Raw genomic sequence first — 18,013 nt, 5'->3', positions numbered from 1 at the left:
AGGAGTTAATAACAGAAATGGGATGGAGACTTTTGATGTCTTTCTTAATTCTCTTTAATTTCTGTATTGTTGTTACTCCAAATATAAACACATACTTTTCACTGTTAGCACACTCCCTTTACTTCCCCAAAGGGCAATGTCCTAAAAATATTCCTGGATTTAAATAATCTCAGTCAGGATTAACCTGTTAATTTTTGGTGTGTTTTCTGCATTGTAGAAATAATGAAAGCGATACACATCTTACATGAATTACTTCGTGAAATAAGGCAGATGGGGCTCTGTTTAACGCCTCGCCCTCCGAAGACTCTGGCTTTATAACTACAAGAGGCAGTGTCCAGCTTCGCCACGTTTTTTAGTGAAAAAAAATTCCAAAAGCCAAAAATGGCAGTGCCGAGGGCAGCTGGCAGAGGCTGCGAGGCGCGGGGCTGCGGCGATGCAGCGGCGGGGACAGCTCAGCCCCGACGGCCGCGCTCCCCCTGCCTCTTCCGCAGCGCGACCCCTCCGGAGCCCCGAGGCTTTATCCCTGCGCCGCGTCCGCCCGCTGCCGTCGGGGGGTGGCTGCAGGCGGGCGGGGCTCCCGCTGAGCCGCGGCCGGAGCCTCCCGGCTCTGGCTGCTCTGACAGAGCAGCCGTCACGCCAGGGCCCGGAGGGGAGCTCGGCTCGGGTCAGCCCTCCTGCCCGGGGCCCGGCCAGGTGCCGGCGCTGCCCCCGAGGGGGCGACGAGGCATTGGCCGGCGCAACGGGACGGGCGGAAAGCCCGGGAGGCGTCGGGTCCCCGCGCGGGGCTGGCTGTGCCGCAGCCCCGGGCGCTTCTCCGGCAGCGGGACCGCGCCTTTCCCGGGGCCTCGCCTCGGACAGCAAAGCTCACAAACCTGGGGCAGGGCTGGAGGCCGCTCCGCTCGGAGACCGCCGCGAGCAGCGCTCGGGCTGGGGCAGCCGCGCGGCTCCGCGCTCCGCTCCTCCGCGGTACGAGGGGCTCCGGCCAGGCGGCTCCGCTGCTCACTCACGTTGCCATAATCTTCTCCCGCGGCTTTTAGGTGTCCCCTTCGATTCGGTGGTGAGGGGGCAAGCAGGGGACCGACGGGGTCCTGCCGCCGCCAGCCCTCGACCCCCGACTGATGGACGGGAGCGGAGAGGGAGGGATCCGCTACGCCCGAGCTGCGGGGCCGCTGCGGGGCGGGCGCTCCGGAAGGTCCCGGGCTGGGACACCTGCCACCGCCTCCTGCCCCGGCGGGGAGCGCAGCGAGGTCCCGGGCCGGAGGATGCTCGGCGGCGGGTCCTGCCCCGCAGCCCCGCGGGCAGTGAGCGGCGGCGGGAGGCGGGGAGAGCAGGTCCGCCTCCGCCCCGGCCCCCTCCTCGCCCGCGCCCCGCGCCCGCCGCCCGGCACAGCGGCGTGACTGACACGGCCGGGGTGGAGCCGCTCCGCCATGGGGGGCCGCGGAGAGGGGCGACCCCGGACACGGGGCTCGGACCCGCCCGCCCTCCGGGCTGCCCTCCCGCCCGCGGAACCACCTGCGGGCCTCGGGCCGTGCTCCGGTGCCTTCAAACGAGCTGCGGGCAGGGTGACCGTGGCCACAGCTTCCTCCGCGGGAACAGAGCCCCACGGACCACTTTCTTGCAGAGTGGACTCCACACCGAGACGGCTCTTTAATGGGCTTCTGCCAGGCGGGGCGCCCCTCGGAGCAGACCCGACGGAGTTAGCATCCACTGGGATCTGCCAGACACTCTCTGCCGATACCCTCTGGTCTGATTTATTGTGTTAGAAGGTTTCAAGGTCACATTGAGATTCTGGTGGAACTAAATTAAACCCATGACTCATTATATGCTTGGTCAAACATTCTTTTTCTGTCTTCTTGTAGCCCCTGTAACTAATAAGAAGAGATCAGTGAACTCTTGACAAATGATCTGAGAAAAAGGGTGAGGTATGAAAAGACATCATGTGGAGAAACAAATTACAACCTATTTCCCCTAGTTTGGGGCCAGGATGTTTGGGGAGTGCTGCTGGGAGGTCGTACACCTCTCAGACTTAGTAGATATATTCAGAAGACTGAAAATTGAGCAGAACTTTCATTTCTTCCATTGTACCTTAGCTGGACAAAACACTAAAGGAACAGCGTACGGTGAAACCTTATCCTGGCATAAGGAAAGGATAGATGACTTACTAAGGCTTTTGTACTTTGACTTCATGAGTAACCAAGGCTGTGTGTCAGTCAAATGCAACTTTATAACTCTTAATATTAAGTAATGAAAAGAGAAAGTTCTGGAGCTAAGCATTTTGAAAACACTGCTCCATGCCTACTTCTGTGTCAGTCTGCCACTCTGTCTTGCTGTGCACAGGCAGTAATCCATTCTCCTAAGGAAAAACCATTGCTTAAAGCTCATAGGCCCCAGTGTGATGCCTACTGCTGCAGGCTGATAGTTTTGGAAGAACAGGTGTGAGAAACAGGGATGGACAAACAGAGAAAGAAATGATAACTCTGAATCAGAAGTGTGATTGTAATTTGCACACGAAAGCAGAGAACCTGCCCTGTGCAAGCACCAGTCCCACAGAGGGATATCCAGGCTCGTGGAGGACAGAGTTAAGCACATGCATGTGCTTCTAAATTGTGAGGCTGTAGTAATGTTGTTCCTTTAGGTGTTGTGCTGGCTTAGACAGTGCAGGCTCAGCCTGTGAGATAAATTCCATATGAATTTATATATTCATATATAAATATAGATACTCAGTATCTATATTTATATAGATATATACAGTATCTACATCATACAGATGTATGACTGAACTGACCCTGTTGCAATTCTATGTAAGTAGGAATGCATCGGTCTTTGTAGACAGGCTTAATAGTTTGGGCTTATAGCAGCTACATGACTTTGGATCTGGGCAGAGCTCAGTTTTACTACATTCTCCAGAACAACCCATGCAACACAGCCACCCACCTGTGTCAGTCTTCTCTAGACAGTGTTTATCCCATGTATTTCCTACTCTGTGTTGATAAAAAGTCCAGTGTGTGTAAAGACAACAGTAATTGTTGCAGTACTCTTTATGTCTCGTCAGTGTATTAGTAATGAGAAATGAAATATTTTCTATAGACTGTGTGGTCTGAGCTCTTTTGCAGAGGGATTATTTGAAAATAAATTCCTTATTTGGGCTGAAAAGTGCTTTGGGAAAGTTTTTATAGATGCCAGCACTTTCCACTGCATTCTATAACATTGTTTCAGAAGATGCTGCTGTCTGATGGTCTCTGGACATACTAATTCAGGTGCAAGACCTTTGCTGATCATAGAGATATACAAACTGGAGTTCTTTTCCCACTCTGGCAGATTTAGGTTGTAAAGAATTGGCTGAAAGAGCCTTTCTGTCACGTGAGGGCTTGGGACTCACTGAATTGGCAACTTGGTGGAAACCCAGACTTCCAAGGGCAGGCTGCCCTAGTCTGACTCCTAGTCCTGGTCCTGCTGCTCAAGCTGTTTATCAGTTTCTGGGACGTCCCTGAGGGCTTTCAAGTGATGATGCAGTCTGGCATCTTTCTTGGTCAAGTACAGTGCCTCCTTCTGTTTCTTGTCCTCCATCTTCCATGGCATAGTGTTGCAGCAAGGGTTTTGGTTGTCAGGCCAAAGGATAATGTGGCATTGTGCATGAATGGAATGTTCACAGTTGGTGTCTTGATGAGTGACCCTTGCTGAGCTGGCAGGGTTTACCAGTGCCCACAGATCCTGGTGTGCTGCACCTCTGCCCGAGCTGTTCCTCTTCTCCCAGCTCTGCCCAAGTCTCACCAAGAAGTACAAGGACAAGCCACTACTCTTTGTGTGTCGCCACACAAGTTATGCTTTGCCTTGTCTCACAGCTAATACAGCCCCATGTTAGGGCTCTGTCTTACTCCCCTTAGACTACAGCGCTGCTGACTTAGCAAAACCCTTGCTCCCTGCTCCTGCTCAGCAGTGGACTGTTACTGCAACTGGTGAAGTTCAGGCTGCTGCACATGTGTGACACAGAGAGCTCTGGAGAAGCATCAGATCCACAGTTGTTACCCTCCATTCTGCCAAGCAGAACTCACTGCTTAATTATGCTCTGCATTCTGGTGTCCAGACAAGAAAGAATTGCTCCCAATACTGAGCATTAAAGATTGAAGGATGTCCTAAGTTTTTAAAAACTTTGAGATTTATCCACATAATTCTCATTAAAGATAATGGAAATTAGGCAGATAACAATGTGACACTGACAGTAGAAGTCCATCTCCCTGTGCTGTGCCTCACAGTGACTGAGCAGCATGTAGGTATCCTGCTATTATTTCTCAGTTCTTGTGAGGGGAAAAAAAACAGGATAAAATATTCATGCCAATGCTAACATGTTTACACACCATGTGGAGTTTTCTTAATTGGAACAGACATTGAGCTCTGAGAGATATTAGACACACGACACAACTTCCCTATCTATTTTTTTTTCTTCTGTTTATCTGTGGTCAAATTTTCACTCTAAAAATGTATGAAAGGAAGTTCTTAGCACAATGAATTCTTTTGGGTTTTGCAATCCTATAAATTCAGTCAAGCTCTTTGGAAAATGTATCTTAAGATGCTAAAATTATTCCCAGGATTTTATAAAAATCTCTAAATTACTTTTTGTGGTTTGGATCAGCCCCCCCCCAGCTCTCATACTGGGAATAGAATCTGGATGTTCACCAAGCAGTCTTCACATATACTGTTCGACAAAAAGGGCTTCAGATGTGCATGATTTTGTGATTATGGCATGGGATGGGCATGAGCATTCTCCACCCTCCTGTTCATTCTGTAGCACTGACTTCATCCACGGTGGGTTGTCAGTCCTGTAGCACTAGAAACTGATTTATTTATTTGACAGTGAGAGAGATGGATGTAGTAAACCTGAGATGTCAATTCAGTTTGCTAAACAACAACAGCATTACATAAAATGGAGAATTGTAGCGCAATTCCTCATTACCTGGTTGTGGATATACTCACATGGGACTGAAGAGTGGATGAAAATCTTTCATTGTTCTGTCAAAAGATGAAAATAAAAGATATGTCTTTAAATTTCACTTCCAAATACACAGGTGAGAAGAGACTCACAGGACCTGCCAAATGCAGAAGAAGAGAACCACACAATTTTCTATTCCACCCTAGTGTAAATGACACTTTGCTAGGTGGGGTGTTGAGAATCCCAGTGTGTAGGTGTAGAATAAATATATGCACTTAGAGATGAGGCTCTCCTGAATTTTGAATGTGCTCATCATTTGCTCAATGTGCTCATCTGCAGATGTTTAAAATCTAATCTAATCTAACCTAATCTAATCTAATCTAATCACAGATATTTATAAAATGCCTATTACCACCACAGTGTGTGTGCAGGTGTAATTATGATCCTGTAATTCTCTTTTATATCTGTAATGTCAAAGACTGCAAGACAATTTGTAGGAATGTACATTTTTTTGTATATTCATGAACTGCATGAATAGCAAGTTAAACTCTTAAGTCCAAACTTTCATCTATCCTGTATGGGCAGTGTTTGGTGGGCAGGAAGCATAATTGGTGCTTCCAGCAAAGTGTAAATCCATATAACATGCAATAGCATCTCAATGATTATTTTCAGCGATTGAAAAGCAGTATCAAAGAATCTGTATAAGTGATTATTTCTGAGTTCTGTGATCAGCTTCACCTTCATTGTTTTTTCACTACCACACATTCTTGAAAACAGCAGAAGGTGGTATAGTTCACATAAAAACAACAGACATTCTTTCTTGCCATTGCAATTGTTGACTAGAATTACATTTGGTAAAAATTTTCAGGAGTTTAAAAGAATCCCAGTGGTTTGTTCTCACTCCTGCTATGCACAAGAAAAGCAAGAACAAATCTTACAGATTGATTGCACCATGATAAAGATCCACTTGCTGAGGCATTTCTTTACAGCTGGCATCCACCAGATAAACCCAGTCAGTCCTGTCTCCCAAGGCATGACAGAAGGAGTCAAGGCAGGCTGAATGAGGCTCCAATTGCAATTCAAATATACTTTTGTAAACCGTGATTAGTGCTGCTAATCTCGCCTTGGTAAGCCAAAGACAATAACAACGATGTTACCGAACACCTCGGGTATTATGTAATACTTTTGCTTAGAAACTTGCTGGTGTGAGAGTGCTTTTGAAACCCATTAGTAAAACTGAACTTGCCAAATGAGCCTTCTCTAGGGAGAACAAAGTCAAATATGTGCCAGCATGGAGCCAGAGCCTGCCAGGGCCTGAGGACTCACAAATCCCATTGCTACCAGTGAGGGCTAGGGACACAAAGTCCTTCGTGTAACTGAGCTCAGTTGTACAATGAACTAATAGCTGTGGAGCTGTCTTCCCCGCTGATAATAATATTGTGAACTTACTCATAACAGACCCTAATGCATTGACTTGCATTAAACTGTGACACCAGCCTGCTTGATTCTGACTGCAGGCTTAGGAAAACCACACTGGCCTCTGCCTCAGTGTTTGACTGAGCAAGAGGCAACTCACCAGCACTGAGTTGGGCCCGAGGGGGACACCACTCCTTTCTCTTGTCTAGTTCATAAAGCCAGTCTTGAACTTTGCTTCACCAGAAGATGATGTTCCTTTCACATGAACAAAATTGTAGAGAGTTGGAAAAAATATCTGAGCTGTGTCAAAAAGTCACAATGAATTTTCAACAGAGGATAGGAACAGTGGAAATGTCCAAGAGAATAATGGTGAAATTAGAAATGGCTCTTTGAGAATAACCAGCTACAGAAAAAGTTTAAAGTGAGGAAAGGGGGGATTTCATTTCACCATTAAAAACATCAGTATAAAATACATGGAGAAAAACAAACAGTGAAGACACTGTTGCTAGTGGGCTGGCTTTTAAAGTATTAATGGAACGTCACAGAACAAGAGTTTCTTTTATTCTTTTTTATCCCAGCTCCCTGCTTTCAAGGTTCTTGTGTGAACATGCAGCAGTTTGCAAGGCTGTGAAATTATCAGACCTGGACCAGTGCCAGTACAAACCAATTTATTGGAGTCCAGCAATTAACTAAAACCTAGAAAGCTTGATTAATTGTGGCACTGCTCAGCAGGGAGCATTGAGAAAAAAAATCAGACTTAACTCCATGCAGTGTCTCTGTTCCATATACCAATTTACACTATATGTAAAGAAAAGTTTCTTCTCTCTAAATACCCTTACTATATTCTTTTGCATCATGTAGAAAGAATACCATGTGAGAAAATGCTAGTTAATGGCTCTCTGGATAATAATTTCATAGTAGCTGTTATCCTGTTACAATTTTTTTGCTAATGAATTAATATCTCATTGTAACCCCAACAATAGAATATATTATTTTAAAACATTGTTTCATTAAGCTTCTCTCTGGAGGGACATATTGAGAATCCAGCACTGTTCTTTCTCCTTCTATTTCCTCAAACATTGATACGCGCAAGACAGATGAGCATTTGATAGTTGTTCAGAATTATTTAGGGTAGAAAAGCAGCAAACAAATAGTTGAACTAAGAATCAATTTAGCAGGGCAGAGTATGTTGACTGAAATGAAAGCCAGTGGTCTGAGGAGACAGACATGAGAAGCAATTACAAAGTGAAATTCAGGTGTTAGCTGATTTTATGATGATAGTATCAACAAATAGTGTCCACATTGGTTGTTTTATTGTAAGGCTTATCATAAAACTCTATGGATATGCAGGAATTTAAAAATCTCATTCCTAGATGCATTAGTGGCACATGAATCACTTTTACTATAGATTACTGAGAAGAAAGTAAATATTCCAGCTCAGTGTAATGTACTGCTGCAGCATATTATAATGGGTAGTACAAAACACTGGAATCTGATTCCTCTTAGTTCCTCTTACATCAAAATAATTCAGTGGTTAGTACTGGGAAAAAAAGCTGTTTAAAGATAAAAAAGAGTGGTAAAAGAATTGTCACCCCTGTCCAGTGACATGGAAAAGAAAGATACATTAAAATATTTTTACCTTTTCAACATCATTTTGTATCCTAATCTGCATCCAACCGCGACACTGTCACATTCTCAGATTTAAAGAGTGCAATCTGCAGACATGGCTAAATCACATTAGGCAGCGGTGATAATAGAGCCCGGGCATGCAGAACATCCAGGCAAGCATCTAGCTGGGGCTGTGGGGTGATTTGGGACATTCAATGAGGTAGGAAGGGCTGTCTCCTCCAATTTCACTGTATTTATTGGGGATTTAATGTATTTTTTTAAAGATATTTGCAGTGGAAATCAGTTTGTCGGAGGTCATCTAATTGAATCTACAGCCCTGGCAACACTTCACAAAGGCTGCCAGGAATGACCGAGTTGCTAATGCTTAACTGTGAATACCCATCAGGGGTCCTCCACAGCCCTGAATACAGTCAATTATGTTATTTTTCTAAATATTAGTGACTCAGCTGTCTCTGCTTGTGAAGAGTTGCCAGGGTCACAGATACAATCAGACAGATCCTCCCCCCTTTCACTTCTAAGAGATGGGGAGAATCTTTTAAATATCACACAGACCAATCCTGAAGTGGAGGGAAGGGTTCTCACAGGCTGTGCTGCTTCTCCAGGGTGGCTGTATAGGTTCTCCTTAGTTTGAGGGATCCCAGGGGGCAGGCAGGGCACTATGTCAGTGCATGGGGAGAGCACTGCCATGTGTGAGCAGCCTCCCAGGTCCATGACATAAATACAGATTTCACAGTTTAGTTCAACAGGCACTAGGGCTGGGATGTGACAAAAGACAGAGGTGCCAGTGGCTTGTCTCACCCCATTACACTTTTTTATTCTTTCTGTCTTCTCCTCTCCATCCCACCTCTCCTCATGCTCCAAATATCTCTATGAAAGGAATGTTTCCATGTACTGTAACAATTCAGTTTTCCATTTTCCTCTGTAGACTCATCAGTAGGAGACACAAGTGTTGTGGCTAAGGAGAACATTCATGGTCTGGAGGGCTTTTCCCTGAGACTTACAGATGCCTCAGCAGCTGCAATTCTTTGCCCTCTACACAGAGCTCTGCAAGTATTTTAAGTTTTTGATTGTAACTTCCTTAGTTTTTGCCAAAAAAGGCTCTTTGCCAAAGCCCAGCCTTCTCCATAAACAGCATCCCTATTCCTGTGGTCCATAGCCCAGCTCTTCTTATCTGATCAACAGTTTTTGGCAGAAGGGAAAAATCTTTCTAGAGCATTTGGGTGCCTGTGCATTGTTTCGGCCCAGGTTTGAAGTAGTACTTTGGAGCTGGCAAAATTTAACTGTTGTTAAATTTTATCCAGCTTTAGGAATATTATGTGGATGTGGCCAATTTCCAGCTATTCTGAATCCATTGCAAATACTTTGCCAGCATGTGTCCAAGAGTAATCCAATTTTGATGTTTTTAATGCCAATACAATTTCCCTATAATTACCTTCAGGCCTGGCATCTGAGCTGCAGTGAGCAGGGGTTCAGCTGCTTGGAGCCCAAGTCCCAGGAGGTGAGACCTTTATTCCTTTGGGTCCCTGTCTGTTCTAGAGGTGGAAAGCCCTGACTGGCTCCCTAGTCACCACTGATGTTGCATCTTTGACTTGTTGAACATACCTTATTTCATGTGTGAGTGAGTATCTTGGCATTTCCTTGGAATGAGCAGAGAATCGGGGTACTGGTGTTCCAGCTGTGTTAAAAATACAGTCGCTAGATAAAACTGCAGTGAAAGCAGAGCTGAAGTTTCAAATGTTTCAGTACTGAAGAAAACTTGACTTTAAAGAACTGGACATTATTGAAAGGGTGCCTTTGTAACTTGCTCTTGCTATAAAAACAGGGAGGAAACCAAGCCACCTCTGTTATAGAGTTTCTCCTGGCTGGAGCTCCCCTGGGGGGAAAGACAATAACCCCGCAAGGGAGAGGAGGCTTGCTGTGTTTAGACAGCCTGTCCTGATCTGCATGTGCCTCTCAGGAGGAGGAGTGCCCTAGCAAGGTTTTGATGCCTGGCTAATTAGCAAGGCCACTGTCTCCCTCCTGTAGGAGGACATGGTTTGGGCAGCAGCTGGGGTACTCTAACTGAAGAAGAGACGGTTTCCTCAATGTTTTCATTTTAAATTCATTGCCTTCTCCCCAGATTGTTGTCATGATGGGCAGATACATAGTGTTAAATGCTGTCCTCAAGCAGTAATGAGGACTCCATTGCAGAGAACTGGAACCTGGATGTTATTAATGTTGCAAAGTTATGTGCAACCTACTTTGGTCACAGAAATGATCAGGTCAACAGCATCCTGTCTTGTGCTCCAGCTCATCGAAGTATTCATCAGTGATGTAAATTGTGATGCCCATTGTTACAAGCAGCTGACAAATATATATCAAAAAGATAAATGAATATATTTCAAACTACTGTTTCAGCAAATACACCTTTTCTTTTCTTCTATTTACACTATCTTCCATAACTGTTAACAAGACTTCCTGGGTTTCTGTTCATTATTCAGTAACATTCAATAACATACTCTTGGCAGAATTGTATCAGTAACAAAAGGGACATATCAGTCAGTGTGTTCAGGCTTTGTAAGGGGAAAATTCCCTCCTAATTCTATCATTGAAGAGTTGCATCCTGTTCTGTGCATTCAGAAATACAAATATTATACCACTGATTAGTCCTGAGATACTTTGCAGGCCAAATTCATGGCGAGTGGAAGCAGGCAGGAGAGTGCTAGTTCAATTTACTTGAATTCATTAACATCAGCAATTACTTAATTTTTGGTTCTTCTGTGCCACAGTTTTTGACTAGCTGACAGAACTGGCTTAAGGAATGTGTGACAATACCTGATTTAAGTATAAGAAAAGTAATAATACAAGGGGCAATGTTTTTACACTGACACAGAGCAGGTTTAGATTAGATCTTAGAAAGAAATTCTTCCTTTGAGGAGGGTGAGGTACTGGCACAGGTTGCCCAGAGCAGCTGTGGATGCCCCATCCCTGGAATTGTTCAAGGCCAAGCTGGATGAGGCTCTGAACAACATGGTTTAGTAAAAGGTGTCCCTTTCTATGGCAGGGGGCTAGAACAAGATGACCTTTAGGGTCCTTTCCAACCCAAACCATTCTATGATTCTACAAAAACGACCATATGGCAGTACAGTGATGCAGTATAGAGCAGAATTGTTATTGTTATTGTAGCATCCTTAACAATCCTTACACGGGAATCCAGAGAAATGAAGAAGGAGAAGGGAGAAGGACTTCAGCAGCTCTGAGTTCTGTATTGCTCTGGCCAAATGTAGGTGCTTCATCCAATGACAGGAGACTGCTGAAAAGAGGGGTACCAGACCTTAGCTTATCTAGTGATTTCATGGCTGGCACTGCTATTATCCTGCACTGTCTTATCTGAAGAAACTTTAGAAGTTGGAGACTTTTCAAGTTATCTTTTTTAGAAACAGAGAAACTGAGACACAGTGAGAGGAAACGCTTTGTGTGGAGGTACCCATCAGCTTGGAGCAGAATTACAACAGACCTTATGTCCTGAGTTTTGGCTTACTGTTTAGGCTACCAACTGAGTGATACTTATATTAAAAAAAACATACTCTTTCATGTATTTATGCATTGCTTTGGGTATTTCAGGTCTCAGGAAGATTCAAATCTCTCTCTTCCTCAGTTAAGAAATGGGAGAACCACATACCAGGTGACAGCCTTATTTATTCTTCTACCATAACCCTTTGAAAGAGAAAGGAGAAGCAGCTGATACTAAAAAAAAAGTAGCATTTAAACAAAAGCCCCCAAAAGCTGGGTAAAAGTTTTTTTTAAAGCCAATCTTCTGCATACTTTTACTTTAACAGGCCACCTTCCAAACTTACACTAGGCTAACTATATTACAAAGCATGGATTAACACAGAAAGTTCTCTAAAGCAGACCTGTTGGAGTTGTCTTTAGTATTAAAAGCAGAGTGTTTGTTTTCTTTAATATGGAGGGCAGCACCAATAAAAACACCAGGGAAAGGCCAGTATTACTAGATCACATGTCTGCTTTTATCTCACAGCAGAGTTATAGTAGAATGATTTTTGCTTGGAGACTTGAAAGCTGGACTGCATCCTTTCATGCTGAAATCATATCTCCTGCAAGGATTATTGGAGGATATAATGTTTCCTTCAGCTTCTTATTTTCTCCACTCCTGAACTTGGACTCATGACCTCAATTTTTCTCTGGTTATGACCAAGCACTGGCCTTCAATTGAATAGCTGAGCTTTTTACAATCAGATCAGCTCCCACTCTTGTAATTTCAGACTCATTTTGTGACACTGATATTGTAGATCTTAATTAAAAGCCAAACATTTTATATCTTGGGTAATGACCATACAGGAACTGCCAGGTTTTGCTCCCACATGTGTAACCATCCAAAACACTCAATATGTGTGACTGGAGTCAGAGGAGTTGTGCACATTTTGCATGGGGGCCCCTGTTCCTCTTTGTGTCCCTTTTGCAGCACAGCTCTGCACCTGTGCTTTGCTCTGGGGTCACAAAGACTGGTCCATGAATGGCAGGTAATTCAGGGTTCATGGTAGCTGAGTCTGGACCCTCTCATTAATTGAACAGCTAATCAGGCTGAAATCTGTGGGGCTCTGCAGTTAATTATAGGGCATGGTTAGGGGGTGGGTGCTAAAAATATCTATTTATTGGCTATGCCACTGTCGCCTGCTAGAACCAGTGGAGGCTAATTGCACTGGATAATCTGCACAGATAAGGTTAGATATACTATTCAGCAGAGTACAGAATCTGGGAAGCCTTCTGTTCATGGGACTCATTTTTTTTAAATTGTTCTTTATTAATTGGATATGATGTGCCTTGTGCTTTCTCTCACTGAAGAGAAGTCAGGGAGATTGGATTTTGGATGTGCAGCTACACTATCAGCTTGAGTGTGCAGCTATTGATCTTGTAGCCAAATTTTAATGTCTTCAAATGTTTGAGACACCAAAAATGCATTGGAATATGGTTTTGAAATCATACAGCACTGGGCCAGTCATTTGTTATCACAGTAACAATTACTTCATGGACATTTCTTATGTCTGTGAGTGTGAAAATAAGGATAACCAGGTACCTCTGCTATATTGTCCTGTAAAAACTTGGCCTTTTGTAAATGAGCCACAGCCTTACTGGATTTAAATTACTTTGTGGTGAGAGTGGGACTATCAGAGTATTTTTCAGAAACACAGATTGAAGAAAGTTATTGAGCAGAGTCTTTCAAGCTATACTAAACTATTTTCTAGAACACAAAATATGCCTTGAGAAATGGGACCACTAGTGAAGTTTTGCAGCTGAATATAGTAGACATTATCTTCACTCTGAGTGAAGTCACTGGCAGAATCATCTCTGGTATAAATGAAATAGGATGCAGTACCTATTAAAGAGCATCATGTTGCAGATTTTCCAATATATGCATTGCTAGAACAGATGAGGACAATCTGACACAAATTATGTATTTGGAAAAAAATAATACGCAAAAAGGGATGTATTTTGCAAAGCTGTTTATGTGTTTTGATTGACACCTGACTGTAAACCAGTTATTTTAGACTAGCCATCCTCTTAGGCTTAGGAGCTCATAGGAGGAATTACCTTCACTAATACACTTGTTTTATTTGTCAGTGCATCAGTGGTAGTGAAAGTACAATAAATGGGCCTGTAATTCACTGCATTGGGAAGTACTAAGTTATTAAACAAACCTAATATAGAATGTAAAACACTTGAAGCACAAAAAGGAGACATTAACCATTGCTAATTAAAATTGAACTTGCAGATATGGCAGTCCTTTTAGTAGAAATGTAGGGAACACTGTCCCTTAGTGGTAGTGAGGAAGTATTGCTTAGGAAATAGCTGCATAACTACCTGTTTGTCTTACTGTGTACATTGTGGTGAATGTCTGTTGCTGGCAATTAATAGCAGCACAGGGTGTGCAAATCCTTGGATTCTGTCCTGACATTGTACATGAACTAATGGAGTCTGGAAAAAGAAGGCCAGCACGACTCAGAGGTTGTTTATTTTCAGAACAGGGTGAAAAGTACAGAAGTTGATCCTGACAAAATTTGTACCCCAGTGAGTGCCTCACTTTTCCACCAGTGGTGCTGAACTCACTGTGTGACACCCTTATGCTTTAAGAAAATAACACCTTTGCTTCCTAGTGCAGCTGAAAAAAAGCTGATGTGCATTTGGGCAGGTGTGTCACAGGCAGACAAAAACATAATTTTTCCTCTTGGCACCCAGGCTTCCTCATTGCCCTTGGGAAAAGGCATGCATGGGCTTCAGGCATTGCTCTGGAGAAACTTGCTCCTTTTTTCCTGTGCAGCCATGGTCGATGGATAGTCTGAGGATTCAGTCTCCAGGGCTGTGTAGTTTGCCTGCAAGAAACTCATTATCGCTTAAAAATGAGGACTTGTCATTTTCTGTATTTGTCTATTCAGCCTAACAGATGTAATTACCTTGTGAGGATAGTAAGACTATTTACACACATATTTGCATGGCTTCTTTTAGATCTTTTAAAATCATTCTGTCAAAACACTATTTTTGCCAGCAGTATTTTTTTTATCTCAGCCCTGGTACATGATAAGTGATTGTCAACATTATGAATGAAAGGGCATTTGGTGGGAGTGCTGCTAAAGTCTGGCAATGTAATGTGCCTTTTTTGTACCTGCTCCTGGAGAGTCCCAAGGCCTGACACTTCTCCATTACTCTGGCACAGCATGCAGAGACAGTGTAAGCCAAGGACCTGGGAGGCTTGCTGACGATTGTCTGGGTTGTATCTGCTTAGACAGTAGGCTTTTGGGGGATTTGTCTCTCAAATCCTGGATATAGAGGATTCCGTCTGTTGGGATATATTTGTGAAGCTGGGCTGGCTTCTAAGAAATTTTCTGGTATAGAGATAGGTCAACATGTGAGCAGGAACAGGCTCAGAATGTGTTACTGTAATAATCATGATTAATTTTCTTCTGCAGCTCTCTAAGGACAGAAAGGAAAGAAATGAATCCTGTGAGCAGTGAACTATCTGCTACCTCACCATTGCTTTTAGCCTCATTTCCTGCACTCCCAGCTTTCTTCAGTCACAGTGGCATGTTCAGGGTGAAACTTGCACACTGAGCTTTTGATTGCCTTCAGCTGAACACTTGTCCCAAATCCTCCACTGAGGCTTTTTAGGAGAAGAGCCCAATTTATCCAAACAATCACATGGACGCTTTGTCTGGACCTTTCTGTTCCTTCAGTCTTCTCCCCTCATAAGTGCATCCTTACAAAGCTTTAGAGAGAGTTTTCCTTAGGAAATATTTGTGGGGATCTTCTCTGGAAACTCCTGAGTTACTAACCATTAACTTGTTCTGCTAAATTAACGAGCAGATGTTTGGCTGCAGCACTGGCCAAAGGAAAAAAAATGTGGTAGTGAATAAAACCACCATTTTTCAATAAGAATATCAGTAGCATGATATAAAAATTGCCAAGTTTTGAGAAGAAACAGTCTTCATCATTTTTCTCTTGTAATTACTTGAAATGCAGCAGAATGGATTTTTATCTCAAATTTGTGGGTTTTAAGACCATTCATTTCCTTTGGGAATTCATCTGTGTTTTATTAACAGCACTTTGTTTTTTTATATTTTAGCATTTATCAGTTGAAATATGTACTTTTTATAGACACAGGGAGTATTACTGATAATAACAGTGAGACATCAGTTATCAAGTTCTAGAAGAAAAACTCAAAATCAGGAATGTAGAAGAGGATATTTCAAAGGTAACCCAGACATGATCTTGAGAAATGACCAGCTATGGCCAACTCTCTCTTTTGTTCTAACATTCATGATGCCCATAGCCACAGGTAGACAAGAAATGAAGCTCAGGAGAGAAGTTTTGCATTTGCTTCTGACTGCATCCAGGTCAGGGTTATTTCTGTCTCTATGAGGCAAAATAAGTTACACAGTACAGAAATACTGTCTGGGAAATAGGAAACTCCCACAGTCTTTTCTTACCCCTTGGTCAATGGTAGCAGTGCTCCAGCAGGAGCTGGCTGTGGAAGATTATGAAGGTCTTTAAATATCAGAAAAGAAGACCAAAGTCTGCCCTTAGTAAGAATCTAGGGTGAGCAAAGCACCACACTGCTCTTTTTTGCTAAGCAGACACCTGCTGTATTTTACATTCACTGTGGTTTATTTCAAAGCAAAGAGAATTGCAGTAATTAAGCTGCAAGACACAATTTATGCACCAGTGTCCAAGTGTGCACTCCTTAGGATGAAGTGCAATCTTCTGGCCAGTTCCACCTGGAAGAGGGCATTTCTGCTGACATGGTTGTTCAGCCATCCACTGGCAGTGTGGAGGACACAGACACCCTAAGGCTGTGAGACAGATGTAGCAGCTGACTAAGCAACTGTGCAGCTCTTGGGATGTGAAGAAAATGTTTAACACAAAACTGAGCACAGAGATGAATCTGCACAGTCCAGAATGGCAGGTCCTAAACAAGCCACCAGACCAAAGAGATATCAGCATCATTGGCCATTTCACTGCTCCCAAAAGACAGAATTCTACAGAGTTTAAGTTCTACCACGATGTTGAGAGCAGTTGGCTTCTGGGGACAAGAGAGATCTCTGTAAAGAGTATCCCAGTCGTTTCTTGGGAACATGTGCATCATCTGATGTGAGTTACTCCTGCAGTAGGGTTTAGAAGAGCCTTTTACAACCCTTCTACCACCTGCACCCACATGCCAAGAAACAAGTACCAGGAGTTTCAGTTGTTACCTGTTCAGGCCTGCCCATGCTAGCCTTAGCCTTTCTGGTCTGGGCAATCTGAGCTTCATAAATATGGTGGCATGAATCTTATCAAGCTTGCCAGGGGCTGTGGAGACATTTGTAGGTTGATGCTACCAAGTCCTCATTACTAGTAGCATCCTGTAAGCTGTAATCCATTCAGCTCAGCTGTGCCTGCTGATTTCATGCTTTCCTCCAGTATATGAATAGGTTGAGGTGTTTTGATGTCCACTGTCTTTTCTCTTCTTGCCTTTTCTGCCACAGGCCATCGGAGCATCCCATTGTGCTGTGTGACAGGGAAGGTGGATAGGAGAATTCTCTAGAGTAGCTAAGGCTTAGAGAGGGACAGGGTTTCACCACTCCATCTCTACTGTGCCTTTTGGCTAGGGTAGATGTTCTGCAAGTCTGATTCAACATGATGGCACATGCTGAATTAAGAAATTAACATTTGCCTTAGTAAGATAGATGTGCATTTGGTGTCTCTCCTTCTACTCCTCAGCCTAGGCACGAGGCCAGCGGCACAGTTCAGCTCGGAGCCCTCGCTGCTCTCTGGCGCTCTGTGGAAGATGCGACACGTTTCTAAGGCACAAATGTCCACAGTGCCCGAGAGCAGCGCAGCTCTGCAGCAGCACACGGCAGAGGGCTGGTTTAAAACCAGCCCCGGGTGGGGATTGGGGTCCCTGCAGGAACCCCCCGGCGCTACTCCGGCTGGGTGCGCTGCTGCTCCGGACGGAGCCCGCGGGCAGCGCGGAACCCCGCAAAGCTCCGGGGGCCTGGGTAAGCTCCGGGCTCAGCCGGCCATCGGCAGTAGTGTCCCCGCACCACGGGATGTCACTACGGAGCCAGCGGACACCTTTGCATTTCGCCGCATTCTATAGCCTTTCCTCTGGTGCTGTGACCGCGCGTCACCGAGGGCACCGCTGCCTTCAGCGGGCTCTGGGGCCGCCGAGCGCACGGAGCACCGCCGCGCCCGCCCCGGCTCTGCGGACACCGGGCAGCCCGCTCATCACTGGCGTGGAGAAAATTTTTGCCTCCTAAGTAATCTCTGCTTCTCGGGGACGGCACCGCCTCCTCACCCCGCCCGGGGACCAAGGGACCGGGACGCCGCTGCCGCCCGGGGGCTGCGGGCAGCCGGGCCCGGGGAGCGGAGCCCGGGCTGCGGGGGCTGCCCGCATCCAGCCCCGGAGCATCGCGGAAGGAGGAGGGGGGCGAAAGCGGGTTCACTTCCGCCTGGCTGCAGGAACCACAAGCCCCCAGAATATATTAGAATAATAATAATAGAAAGGGTTCC

At 44.6% G+C, this 18,013-nt stretch overlaps 1 protein-coding gene across 4 annotated transcripts in view; it reads right to left on the bottom strand.

Moving 5' to 3' along the window:
• Positions 1 to 1,002, bottom strand: part of CHRDL1 (chordin like 1) — a 37,523-nt gene extending 36,521 nt beyond the window's left edge. For all 4 annotated transcript variants that reach the window (XM_085060354.1, XM_085060356.1, XM_085060355.1 and 1 more), the window contains exon 1: positions 873 to 1,002. The gene's annotated coding sequence lies outside the window, so the exon portion shown is untranslated. The remainder of the gene's footprint in view (positions 1 to 872) is intronic.
• Positions 1,003 to 18,013: the final 17,011 nt, after the last annotated feature.

Source organism: Lichenostomus cassidix, chromosome 4A, assembly GCF_008360975.1.
Source record: "Lichenostomus cassidix isolate B80296 chromosome 4A, HeHo_3.0, whole genome shotgun sequence".
Lineage (NCBI taxonomy): Eukaryota > Metazoa > Chordata > Aves > Passeriformes > Meliphagidae > Lichenostomus > Lichenostomus cassidix.
This window is presented reverse-complemented; position numbering and strand designations above follow the sequence as displayed.